The sequence below is a fragment of the Amblyraja radiata genome, chromosome 3, assembly GCF_010909765.2.
Source record: "Amblyraja radiata isolate CabotCenter1 chromosome 3, sAmbRad1.1.pri, whole genome shotgun sequence".
In the NCBI taxonomy this organism is placed as follows: domain Eukaryota; kingdom Metazoa; phylum Chordata; class Chondrichthyes; order Rajiformes; family Rajidae; genus Amblyraja; species Amblyraja radiata.
This window is the reverse complement of record NC_045958.1, coordinates 44,700,608-44,713,290: the sequence shown is the minus strand read 5'-3', so window position 1 is coordinate 44,713,290 and position 12,683 is coordinate 44,700,608. Positions and strand designations below refer to the sequence as shown.

The window sequence follows — 12,683 nt, the reverse complement described above, 5'->3', positions numbered from 1 at the left end:
GGAACAGCTACCTAAATTTACAGTCCAAAAAAAAGATAGAAACTAAGGTAAATACAAGAGGGAGCTGAAGGTGTAAAAACGGCGGAAGTTGATTCCCGACATTTTTTCGTGGAGATTTAAAGATCCAAAATATCGGGAATTATCGCGTTTGCTCGCTGCATTTCATCAAAAGTGGCATTATTGACTTTTTTATCTTTATTCATTTGTTAGATGAAAAGTATTAAAAGTTAGAAACCCGTCAGTAAAATTGCAAAATCGCCCATGGTTCTCGGGTGGGTTTTAACATGCAAAATGAACACGCTTCTGAAGCTCCATTTACCATTTAAATAATCGTAAGCTTGCATCTCAGTAAAATTGATTTCCAAACGCATTGAGAGTTTACGATTATTTAAATGGTAAATGGAGCTTCAGAAGCGTTTTCATTTTGCATGTTAAAACCCACCCGAGAACCATGGGCGATTTTGCAATTTTACTGACGGGTTTCTAACTTTTAATACTTTTCATATAACAAATGAATAAAGATAAAAAAGTCAATAATGCCACTTTTGATGAAATGCAGCGAGCAAACGCGATAATTCCCGATATTTTGGATCTTTAAATCTCCACGAAAAATGTCGGCAATCAACTTCCGCCGTTTTTACACCTTCAGCTCCCTCTTGTATTTACCTTAGTTTCCATCATTTTTTTGGACTGTAAATTTAGGTCGCTGTTCCTCACGGTCACCCCGACTGGCTCACTTAATTGCAGATCAGAAACTGGCCGTTTTCGATGTTTTTAACGGGTGTGAAAGTGCGTGTTTTCCCATCCACTAACATGTACTGGAAGTGACGCTTGTCCCCCAGTTAAAATTTTCGGTCACGTGAGTGGGGATTTACGCTCCAGTGACCTTTCGTGAAATCACCCTATAAGGCAATTTGTATTTTTTTTTCTATTGATGGCATTTCAAATTCTCGTACAGCAGCTGATCAGGAAATTCAGTTACATGGTGCACTGTTTGTGTACACGATGTGATCATTTTCCATTGTAAAACTGTGCTGGCATCACAGACACTTATTAGGTCATTAAAACATTTTTTTTGTTAACGTATGGCATTTCTGTGTTGGCCAGGGGCAATGCTTGAGGCTAGACTAGATAGTTTTCTTTTGGAATGGTATCAAGGACAGAGTTTTGGTTCTTGGAAGAGTTCCTTTCCAGAGTTAAGTGATCACCTCTGACCTTGATAAGCTCTCCTGTGATTTTTGATTCTGGTGGTAGGTGGGAATGGGGCTCTGGGTGAGGGGGAGGGAGGATTTCTGTGTTTATGTCAGAGATGGTTGTGCAATTTTCCCAAGACTTTTTTCAACCTTCCACAAGGTGATACGAGCAAATGCAATGTTAGCATTTATTTCAAGAGGACCAGAGTACGAAAATAGGAATGTAATGCTGAGGCTCTATAAGGTCTTGGTCAGACCGCATTTGGAATATTGTCAGCAATTTTGGGCCCCATATCTGAGGAAGGATGTACTGGCGCTGGAGAGGATCCAGTGGAGGTTTACGAGAAAGATCCCAGGAATGAGTGGGTTAACATATGAGCGTTTGATGGCACAGGGCTTTTACTTGCTGGAGTTTAGAAGGATGAGGGGGTCTCTCATTGAAACTTACTGAATAGTGGAAGGCCTGGATAGATTGGATGTGGAGAGGGTGTTTCCACTACTGGGAGAGTCCTCTTGAAATAAATGCTAGCATTGAGTTTGTTTTCTTTACTACCGATTCGACTTACAGATTAACTTTTTGGGAATCTTGCGCCAGCACTCCCAAAGAAGCTCAGAATAATCCATCATTCTTTCGTATTTCATTGTTGCCACATTCAACATAACTGATTATTCTCTGCAAATCATAAAATAATTTCTATCCATTATTTAATTTTTTGGTAGGAAGAAGAGGTGTAGTTACACCCAAAACAATTAGTCGTGTCCTGGATCTCGCCTTCCTGGGAATAGGTAATGTTATCTAACTTTACATCTTTTATTGTTGCTCCTATAGCTAATGTTGGAGCTGGCACAGGAACTAGCTGAACTGCTCATTCCTCATGGCAGATCTGTGTTGTGCAGGGGCATCTGGAGTCTTCACCATTTTTTTTACATTTGGCAATATTTCTATTTTAACACTTATTTATTACAGTCGTTAATGAGAGAACGACCAGTAATCTCGAAAGACCAAACTCCACTTTTGTTTGATCATTTCTGGTAACCACTGTTGTTCTACTTTCACTTCCAATATTAGCAGCTGCCATTGCATTAGTATTTGCCAATCATAATTTAAATACAGCGTTATTTCGCCAGCTGAAGGAGCAGAACTAGTTGTCATTAGCGTTTTGATTTTTCATCCATCCTGAAATATGCAGGTTAATCTCAGCAAAGAATCTCCTATTGTATCCTACTGTTTGGGGAGTAGTGGGTGAGGATTATTTGTTTATGTGGAATAATGTTCATTGCTTGAGCTCAGTATTTGGTCTCAGGTGGTGTAGCTGCAGGTGATCCAACGTATTTTTTTTATCTCAGCAGCAATAATTATTGTTAACAATATAGAAGTGAGTTTTTAGCTAATTAACAGCTCCTGCTGTCTTTTTCTCTCCGTTAGAATAACAGGCTAAATGTTGCACTGACCTGGTTCCTCTCAATACCTAGGGCAATATTTGTGGTCAGGGCAGACTTCTGGCACACTTTCCTCTTGTTTTACTTCATGCTTGAGTAACACACCTCATTAATAAACCTATATTATTGGTAATAAAACAACTTTATTCTCACAGTGCACTCTGGGCCTTGATGGTCTACATAGCCCTAATGTAAAAATATTGTATTCTGTTTGGTCTGTCTCCAACCCCCTGGCTCTGTCTCTTGCCCCCCCCCCCCCCACCCCCTCTGAAGCCACCAAAGCACAAACATTGAAAATAATGCCCTCAGCACTTGCAAAGACCAGTAGCTTGGTTATCAGTGCACGCCAAAGAGATCTACACACAGGATTTGCCAGCGAACTGTTCTGACAAACTCTATCAGGTGGCGTCTGTAACTACAAAGGTAAAAAAGCCGCCTAATGGCAGCTCAAATGATCTGGCCCATTAAATGTCTACAACGATTTGTTATCCTTAATGGTAGAAATATAATTTGTACATGTCCCAACTTTGAAATATGACACCTTAGATCCATTAAATAGTTTAGGAACTTTTTATAGCCTTTTCTCTATGAAAGCAGATTTGGAATTTACAGTTTAAGTTTTTTTTAACACAGGATGCAAATATTGTTTGTTGTAGAGTATCCCTGTTATAGAAGGATGCTTATAACAATTGCTGCATGGGAAGGTGAAGGATGTGTAAAATACCATAAATTAACTTCCTCTGTCACACATCTTGCTCTCTTGAAACATGGTCAAGTGAAGCAAATGCCATTTCACTAATTTCTAAGTTAATCCACAACTTGTTAACACAATCCACTGTGCATTGGAGGTTTGTGGTGGGGATTGAAGATGAATCCATTCAAAAGAGTTAGATAAAGGTCTTGGGGCTAGTGGAATCAAGGGATACGGGGAGAAGGCAGGAATAGGGGTGCTGATTGTGGTTGATCAGCCATGATCACATTGAATGGCCGTGCTGGCATATAGCATCGCCATTCAATGGTTGATAATAAAAAAAAAAAATTCCCCATCGTGGATTTAAATATCTCCTCATTACTTGACAGTAGGAGTATTAGTATTTCGGAACTTTAACATGATTACTGGGATAATAATATTACTGTAGGACTTTATGCTTGGGTACAATATGTACTTATTTCAAATTAGTCTTTATATTTTAATCTTTTTAGTGAGCTGTCACTGTTAAGTGCCGACAATGGGCACGTGGGGATGATTATAGCCCTAATATAAATCGGCTAAAAAAAAAAAAAAAAAAATAGAAGCAGAAAACATGGTAAAAGATAGTTATTCAAATTGGGATGTGGTGAATGGTTTTCCACAATAATCAGTGTTTAGATTAGTTCCATGTTTCCATCGATTAATTTATTTTGGGAACGAGTAATTTTATCAGAATTTGGAAATTATACCAAGCAAGGATGTACAGAGAAAGATGCAATGTAATGCTGGAAGGTAGAAGAAAATGTAGAGGCTAGTTCAAGAATCAAAAGTGTTTAATTGTCATGTGTACCAGGAATGGAACAATTTACATTCTTACTGCAGCTTTGCAGCCCCCTTAACACACAATGAAACAATAAATTAATAAACTAGGCCATAATGATGCAAAACCGAAATATGTGGTGCAGCCAAAGGTAAAGTCCATAGTAGATCATTACTGAGGTTTGGCTGTTAAATGCCAAATTAGCTTTAAGGATAAATATGAGAAGTTGTACTTTGATAGGAAAGGAAATAGATCACATATGCCATAACAGTGCTGGATATAAAATGATGGATTGGGGAAAGGAACAAAGTGATTCAGGATTCTGTGAAGCAGATCATCATTTTTGATGAATGATAATAAATTGAGAGATTTGTTTATTAAAATATTGAATTCAGTAGTAAAGCTTTTATTAGGAAGCGTGTGAAGCTGCACTTGGACATTGGTTGGTTATGTTTTCTGTACTATAGAAATAACCAGTGATGGTGGCAGTGCTGAGCGGTCACAGCTGTCAGGAAATATTAAATGTGGAGGCTTTTATTCCCCCCCCCCTTTGAGAAAAGAGGTTTAAAGGATACCTGTTTGAGATTGTTAAACTTGTTAATGTGTTAAAGCAGGGAGATGTAGAGAGAATCTTGCATGCGCTTGTTCATGAAAGTCATTCAGGTAGCAAGGAGGCATTGCGGAAAGTGGCTAAATGTAGCCAACACTACAGAAAATGTGGAAGGAAAATAGCTTAGATGCTTTCAGAAGGACTATGACCATTCGAAATTGAGAATAGAGGCAAGCAGGGGCAGAAATCCTGCGGGGGAAGGGGACACACGTCCCCCTCTGTTTTGAGAGGTGGGGGTTGATCTACCTCATTTTTTGTAATCAGGATTTTAAAACCCGGTGAAATTTCCGCGAGGCAATGGGGGTGAGACTGATGATGGAGGGCGCCGATTGGACGAGAGAGACGTGGGCAATGGGGGTGGGACATGATGATTCAGCGCGATCATTGGAGGAGGGAGCTGTCAGTCAGAGGTGGAAGTAGCGGGCGGAGTGGGACTGAGGAGTGCGGTGATTGGAGGAGGGGGACGTGCCAAAATACTATCGGTACAGACCTGTGCCTCATCCGCAGCCAGGATCGATCCCGGCTCTCCGGCACCCCCAGGCCCACAACCAGCGCAGAGAAGCAGCGCTAAACCCAGCTCAATTCTGCCTGTCCCGCCAGGTTAACCTACAGTCCTGCCTGGGCTTGCGGGAAATATGGCCCAGGTTTACAGCCAGCACGGAGAAGCAGAGCTGGTGTCCCGTCAGTTCAGGCAGGGCTGTAGGTTAACCCGGCGAGACAGGCAGAGTTGAGCTGCATTTAGTGCTGGATTGCGTCTCCAAAGCCTCGCACGTGTGTGTGAGTGTGCCCATGCGCGCGCTACCGCCAAAAAAAATTCTGTCCCCGTCCCCGTCCCCGTCCCCCGGTCCCCTCCATATTTTGATACCGATTTCCGTGCCTGGAGGCAAGTGCGAGATAGTTCAGGGGAGATAGATGGAAGGGGAGGTTTGTATGGTGTGCAGCTACGAGTACAGACACCAGTTGGGTTGAGTAGCCTCTCCTTTGCTGTATATTTGTAAGTCAATCAATTTATGAAGCCTGGTGCTTGAAATGAGATAAGTTCAACGTATTTTATTGTCTTCAAAGACGATAAGACAAAAATCCTCTAAAATGTTATTATTTGCTTTTCTGGCCATGTGACACGTGTTTATAAATCATGCATACTGGCAACCTTTTGTCCATAAAATAGCACTGCTTGCACGTATTATTAACTATTGTCAATCAACCTGCCTAGCATTATAAATTAATAAATACAAAAGTGAGGCTTTGCATTTCTGTCCATTTCCTCCACAGATGCTGCCTGACGTGCTGAGTTCCTCAGTTTTCTATTTTGAACTATAGCTTCATTATTTGGTTATTTTTGAAAATGTCTTTTCTTCCACCTTTGTCTCATAATTTTAACATTAATTTTTATTTTTATTGCTGCAAAAAATTAATGTTGACAGTGGCTATCCCACTTTGCAATTCAGTCCTTCCATTGGTGCTTTTGCAATCCTTCTGTTTCATTAGACCAGGCATATTTATTGCCCTGTTCATTTGGATCCCAAAGGCTTTTGGTCCTTTGCAGCAATATATCCCTCTGCTCTTGTCGGCAAAGTACATGGGTTGTTTAATGAACAACAGATGGCTGGTAAATGCCCCACACAACAACATTTTCTGATAGATTCATAATTTAGATTTTTCTTGAAGTGATGCTTTCCACTTAGTGAAAGTTTGAGAGCCAAGCCATCACCATTGGCTAGTTAAATGTAGTGAATTAAATTTAGAATAAAACCTACAGCATTGAAATCCAAATACTCTGAATGCTTGATTTTTGCAATGGTTTATTTGCTCAGATTGCTTTAATATAACGTGGTGAAGTAGTTGTTTGTTGCCATCTAATCTCAGTGTATCTTTAAAAACTAGTCTGGTTTCCCCTAATACCCGTTGCTTAAACTTCTGATAATTTAGCAGGCAGGAAATGGAAATATTGTCTCAAGCTGTTTGATCAGAATAGTCCGAAGGATTAGATTGGCTCATGAGTAGCACTTGTATTTCAAAAAAATATTCTAGGTAGTGTGAGATACACTTGGCTTTTCAATCAAACCATTATATGACACCAATAAAAGATTATCCATTTTAATTGTGTCGAAGTTAGTGGTATAACATTTTTCTCCGGAAGATATATTTAGAGTGCAATTTTTATGACTGAGATCTCAAAGCAAGGCATGCAATTAACTTTGAGTGCAGTGGCTGCTCAAACGGTAATATTGCCCTCATCAAAGTGAGGAATATCCTGAGAAAGGAAGTATCCCACAAACCGAGTCGCTTTGAAATTCTGATCTGTTTTCGGTAAAAGGTCAGGAGCAGCTTCAGCAGAAGGAAGCCTGTGGTCTTGAAATGAACTACTAGTGAGGTTTGTTCTAAATCTTGTGTGCAACTGTTAAGATTGGAGATTTATTCAAGTTGCCTTAAAGGGAAACTATTTTGAAAATGGTGCCAACGGACTTTCACTTGAAACCAAATTGAAATTTAGCATTACGTTTGAGTTGCTTTCATATAAAGTAACAAAAGACACCAATAAAAAATGCTTCTTTTAGCAGGTTGAACATTATAATCTATGATGGTAACAGGAAATAAATTAGTTCATGTAGATATTTTTGAAGATATGTTATCTTGGTTAATGCAAGTGATTATGCTGGCTTAATAAAATTGTTGTAATGTGGAGATGCTGGAACCTGGAGCAAAACAAAATGCTGGAGAGGAACACAGCAGGTCAGCCAACATCAGTAGAGGGAGAGGCATAATCGACAATTTGGGTCGGGACCCAGCATCAGGACTGACAGTGTAGAGCGGAGACGACCAATATGAAGAGGTGCGGGGAAAGGATGAGGCAGAACTAAGTGAAGATGGGATTTGTGGGTTGATAGTTGGAGGGGAGGGTGGAGGTAGTGACAGGGACTGGGAGGGGATGTAAAGACCACTAGCGATACAGATTTTGGAAACCGATGATTTACGAATGTGATAAGTAAAATCAGATAGGAGAGTGATGATGGGCAGTTGGAACAAATGGGGTAAGAGGTAGGTGACCCAGAGGGTTAAGTGTGGGGGTGATGAACAGATGGAACAAGGTGGGAGAAGGGAAGGAAACTGGCTAAAGGAAGTTCTGTGGAGGGTTAGAAGGTTGTGCGGAATGATGTGGGTGAATGATTAGAATGAGAAGGAGAGGAAAACGGGTGTGGGTTCCCTAAATAAGCAAAATGATGGATACTCGCTGTGGATTCCACAATGGATCACACATTTTCCTACAATTCACATTTCTTTGCCTTCAACTTTGCAATGATCTTTCCTTAAATAAGCAAAGACCCTATTTTTTTAATCAGTGATTCTATGAGATTTTGAAAGACTATAACAGAAATTAATTATTTGCATTTAATATAATTTATCTGTAGTTCAGTGTAGGAAGGGTGACCACCTTCCACTCCAGATCTATGGGTTTGGAGGTGACTGATGAGGCCAGTGTTGTACTCTGGCAAATATGGAGCAGACTTTGTTCCATGGTACTTTGTCACATGTACTGAGGTACAGTGAAATTCATTTTAGTATACAGTTCAGTGCAGGTATCACTATCCATAAGCACTTGGATACATCTTAGATAAGCTTGCCAAATACAGTACAAGTGTATAGCTGTAGTACACCGACTGAGTATACAGAGTCGCCAGATTTGGTGCCAATTTCAAGTCCAAATTGTTGTCGAGTGCTCCACTGCTCCGTGCAGATGCAGGCCGAATCTGGTCCATGCGTTTGGCCTTTCGTGTCGACGCTCGATCCAATTGAGCCGCAGGCTGCTGGTGGGCCTCCAGTGGCCCACTCTGCCTCCAGCCGGTCTGCTTACTCTCTCTGTTCAGACTTCCTCCTGCTTGGGACACTGGGCGAGCAGGTGCCGGGCTTAGCGGCTGCCCTTTCCAAACGGGTTCTCGGGTCTGTGGTGGCGAGCCAAGCCTGGTGTCAGGTATGACGACCTTGGGGTGTGGGGGGGGATGGGTAATTAGGGAGGGAATCTTCACATCGTTTTTGTTGGGCTTCTGTGTGCTTGGCCATTTCATTATCAGTGATGGCCTTCATTTGGCAGGGGACTTCTGAGAAAGCTTCACCTTTCCCAGGGTTCTTGTTCTTGGTATTTTATTATTGATGGCTATAGGCAACCTGTTGATTGGGGACCTTTTGTTTAATAGCTGTTGGATGCAAGATCTATTCTCTCAAAGGGATCAATGAAAAGGCCAATGAAGACTTGGATTCTGGCCATGCACGTTTGCTTACTCAATGTTATGAGTTTCCTTAAGGTGCTGTTTGCAATATTGCACAAAAGCATCTGCCAGTTGTATCTCCCCATTGATGTTTTTGTGTGCTTGTATGTCACATCGCTTGAATGTAATGTCACATCTTGAATAAATACAAATTTTGCCCCAGCTGAAATTGGGGGGGGGGGGGGGGTAGTAAACGCTTTTGTCTGCACCCCCCACTATGCTTTATGCATCTATGATATTCACCAAGTTGAGCCAAAGTGCTTTCGATGGAAAATAAAATATTGGAAGAACTCAGTGGGTCAGGCAGCATCTCTGAAAATAAAAACAGAATTAATGTTTCAGGTTGAAGATCCTTTGTTATTTTGTACCCTTGTTGTTAAACTGCAATCTCCTGGTTCTGTTTCTGTCTCTGTCTCTGTGGCCTCTGTTACTAAACCTGGGAGAAAACAATATCATCCTCTTCTGTTCCTCCCCGAGTACTACAATGCTATTGGTTACATTAAGATGATAAGATAACCAAATCTTCTATATTACTAAAACTCTGTTCTGGATCGGTTTTGGCCATCTGTGCTGCGATTTCCGAGAGAACGCCGCCACCTACGGCCGTCATTTTTGGCCACCTCGCTCAGAGCCCCCCTCCGCCGCATGTGTGCTGAGGATTTTTCCCGTCGATTATAAATGACAGAGATATTAATGTTTTTACAAAATTCCCCATTCTCTCTGCTGCCCCCGCTGGCGGCAGGGGGGAGGGACTATAAAACCAGGAAGTGGTGTGCCTCAATCAGTGTCTGCAAGCTGGAGGAAGGCAGAGGGTCATGTTTCTCTGAGCTGTGAATAACACTGAACACATGTCTACTCAAATGTAAGTGCCCTTAGTGGTTCTAAAATGCTTGCAGAATGTGTCTATTGGTTCTAAAGCTTTCAAAAAAATGTCTATTGGTTCTAAAGCTTGCAAAAAGTGTCTCTATTGATTCTAAAGCTTGCAAAAAATGTCTATTGGTTCTAAAGCTTGCAAAAAAATGTCTATTGGTTCTAAAGCTTGCAAAAAAATGTCTATTGGTTCTAAAGCTTGCAAAAAAATGTCTATTGGTTCTAAAGCTTGCAAAAAAAGTATATTGGTTCTAAAGCTTGCAAAAAATGTCTATTGGTTCTAAAGCTTGCAAAAAAAGTGTCTATTGGTTCTAAAGCTTGCAAAAAAAATGTCTATTGGTTCTAAAGCTTGCAAAAAAAATGTCTATTGGTTCTAAAGCTTGCAAAAAAGATGTCTATTGGTTCTAAAGCTTGCAAAAAGTGTCTCAATTGGTTCTAAAGCTTGCAAAAAGTGTCTATTGGTTCTGAAGCTTACAAAATGTGTCTCTGTTGGTTCTAAAGCTTGCAAAACAATGTCTATTGGTTCTAAAGCTTGCAAAAAATGTCTATTGGTTCTAAAGCTTGCAGAAAATGTCTATTGGTTCTAAAGCTTGCAATAAATGTCTATTGGTTCTAAAGCTTGCAAAAAATGTCTCTATTGGTTCTAAAGCTTGCAAAAAATGTCTCTATTGGTTCTAAGCTTGCAAAAAGTCTATTGGTTCTAAAGCTTGCAAAAAATGTCTATTGGTTCTAAAGCTTGCAAAAAAAATGTCTATTGGTTCTAAAGCTTGCAAAAAAATGTCTATTGGTTCTAAAGCTTGCAAAAAAATGTCTATTAGTTCTAAAGCTTGCAAAATAACGTATATTGGTTCTAAAGCTTGCAAAAAAATGTCTATTGGTTCTAAAGCTTGCAAAAAAAATGTCTATTGGTTCTAAAGCTTGCAAAAAAGATGTCTATTGGTTCTAAAGCTTGCAAAAAGTGTCTCAATTGGTTCTAAAGCTTGCAAAAAGTGTATTGGTTCTGAAGCTTACAAAATGTGTCTCTGTTGGTTCTAAAGCTTGCAAAACAATGTCTATTGGTTCTAAGCTTGCAACAAAATGACTATTGGTTCAAAGCTTGCAAAAAAAAAAAGACTATTGGTTCTAAAGCCTGCAAAAAAAAAGTCTATTGGTTCTAAAATGGTTCATACTAGCGCTCCAGAAAGTCTCTTCCTCCCTCCTCCCCTCCTCCTGCTTGGCTTGGGTGTGTCTTGAAGTTGAAAGGCACTACTTACTGCAAATTATGGCTTGAAGTTGAAAGGCACTACTTCCTGCAAATGATGGCTTGGGTGTGGCTTGAAGTTGAAAGGCATTACTTATTGCAAATGGTGGCTTGGGTGTGGCTTGAAGTTGAAAGACACCACTTACTGCAAATGGTGGCATGAAGTTGAAATGCACTACTTACTGCAAATGGTGGATTGGTTGCTTTGGCTTGAAGTTGAAAGGCACTACTTCCTGCAAATGGGGGGGGCGTGGGTGTGGCTTGAAGTTGAAAGGCATTACTTACTGCAAATGGTGGCATGAAGTTGAAAGGCACTACGTACTGCAAATGGTGGCTTGGGAGCTTTGGTTTGAAGTTGAAAGGCACTATTACTGCAAATAATAATAATAATAATAATAAATTTTATATTTAATGGGCGCCTTTCATACAAAATCTCAAGGACACCTTACATAATAACATATAATCGGAATATAACAAGTAATAAAGACATCACAGAGACACAAATTAAAAACAGGATTCAATCCAAAAACAGAAAATCAAAAACAGTGTGAAGAGGGTGGCTTGGTGGCTTGGGAGCTTTGGTGGCTTTGGTGGCTTTGGTGGCTTGGGAGCTTTGGCTTGAAGTTGAAAGGCACTACTTACTGCAAGTGGTGCCTTGGGAGCTTTGACTTGAAGGCACTACTTACTGCAAGTGGTGGCTTGGGAGCTTTGACTTGAAGTTGGTTATAAAACCCGGAAATGTGGGTGTGGCTCAGTCTCTGCAAGTTGGAGGAGGGAGAGGTCACGACTCGCTGTCTTTAGTGGCTTTGCACCCTACTTCAAATGGTATGAAACTGCACTTGAATTTGGTGGCCTTGCACCCTGCTAGAAGTGGTAAGAAACTGCACTTGAATTTGGTGGCCTTATACCCTGCTTGAAATAGAAATTCAGTGAGTCACCTACCAGCCCACCGTGAGTGAGTGAGTTGCCAGCACAACAGGCTTGATTGACTGAGACGCCAGCCCAATAATCCATTTGGCGCACAATCTGCATACTAGCCCTCTGGAAACCAGTCCCTTCAGCCCATAACAACCATACCAGCGCTCCAGAAAGCCCCCCCCCCCCCCCCCCTAACTGGCCACCAATATTAGAATTGGTGGAGAGGTGGAATATTGCGTTGGATGACCAGCCCTCCTGTGTGATGCTGGGACCCAACGGGTCCCACTTAGTCTAGTATTAGTTAAATGTGACCTTAGTTTAACCTGTTTTCTATGCGGTGCTGCTCTACATTTCGAGGCAGTTTAATGCAGTGCAGTGTTGACATCTTATCTAGGTTGATAAATTTCTCAATCTTGAGTGCTATCTCTAAGATGTGGAAATAATAGCGGAAGCACACTTGTAGCATAAATGAATGATTTGACTGATTTTTCTGCATTCAAGATAAGATGGGGCCAAGGCTATTCTCTTTTCCTTCCTCCCTCCTCCAAAGACCCTACACCCAATCTCGTTTATCAGGAAGAGTGTAGAGTTATAAACAATTTAAGAAGCACAGGACACCAATTCCCTCAACGTGGG

General features: G+C 40.8%; 1 protein-coding gene across 2 annotated transcripts in view; it reads left to right on the top strand.

The window, feature by feature from the left end:
* Positions 1-12,683, top strand: part of sema4d (semaphorin 4D) — a 156,775-nt gene that overhangs the window by 39,509 nt on the left and 104,583 nt on the right. The window contains exon 2 of one of the 2 annotated variants that reach the window (XM_033017734.1): positions 1,914-1,979. The exons of the other annotated variant lie outside the window; for it this stretch is intronic. The gene's annotated coding sequence lies outside the window, so the exon portion shown is untranslated. The remainder of the gene's footprint in view (positions 1-1,913; positions 1,980-12,683) is intronic. 2 annotated transcript variants of the gene reach the window in all.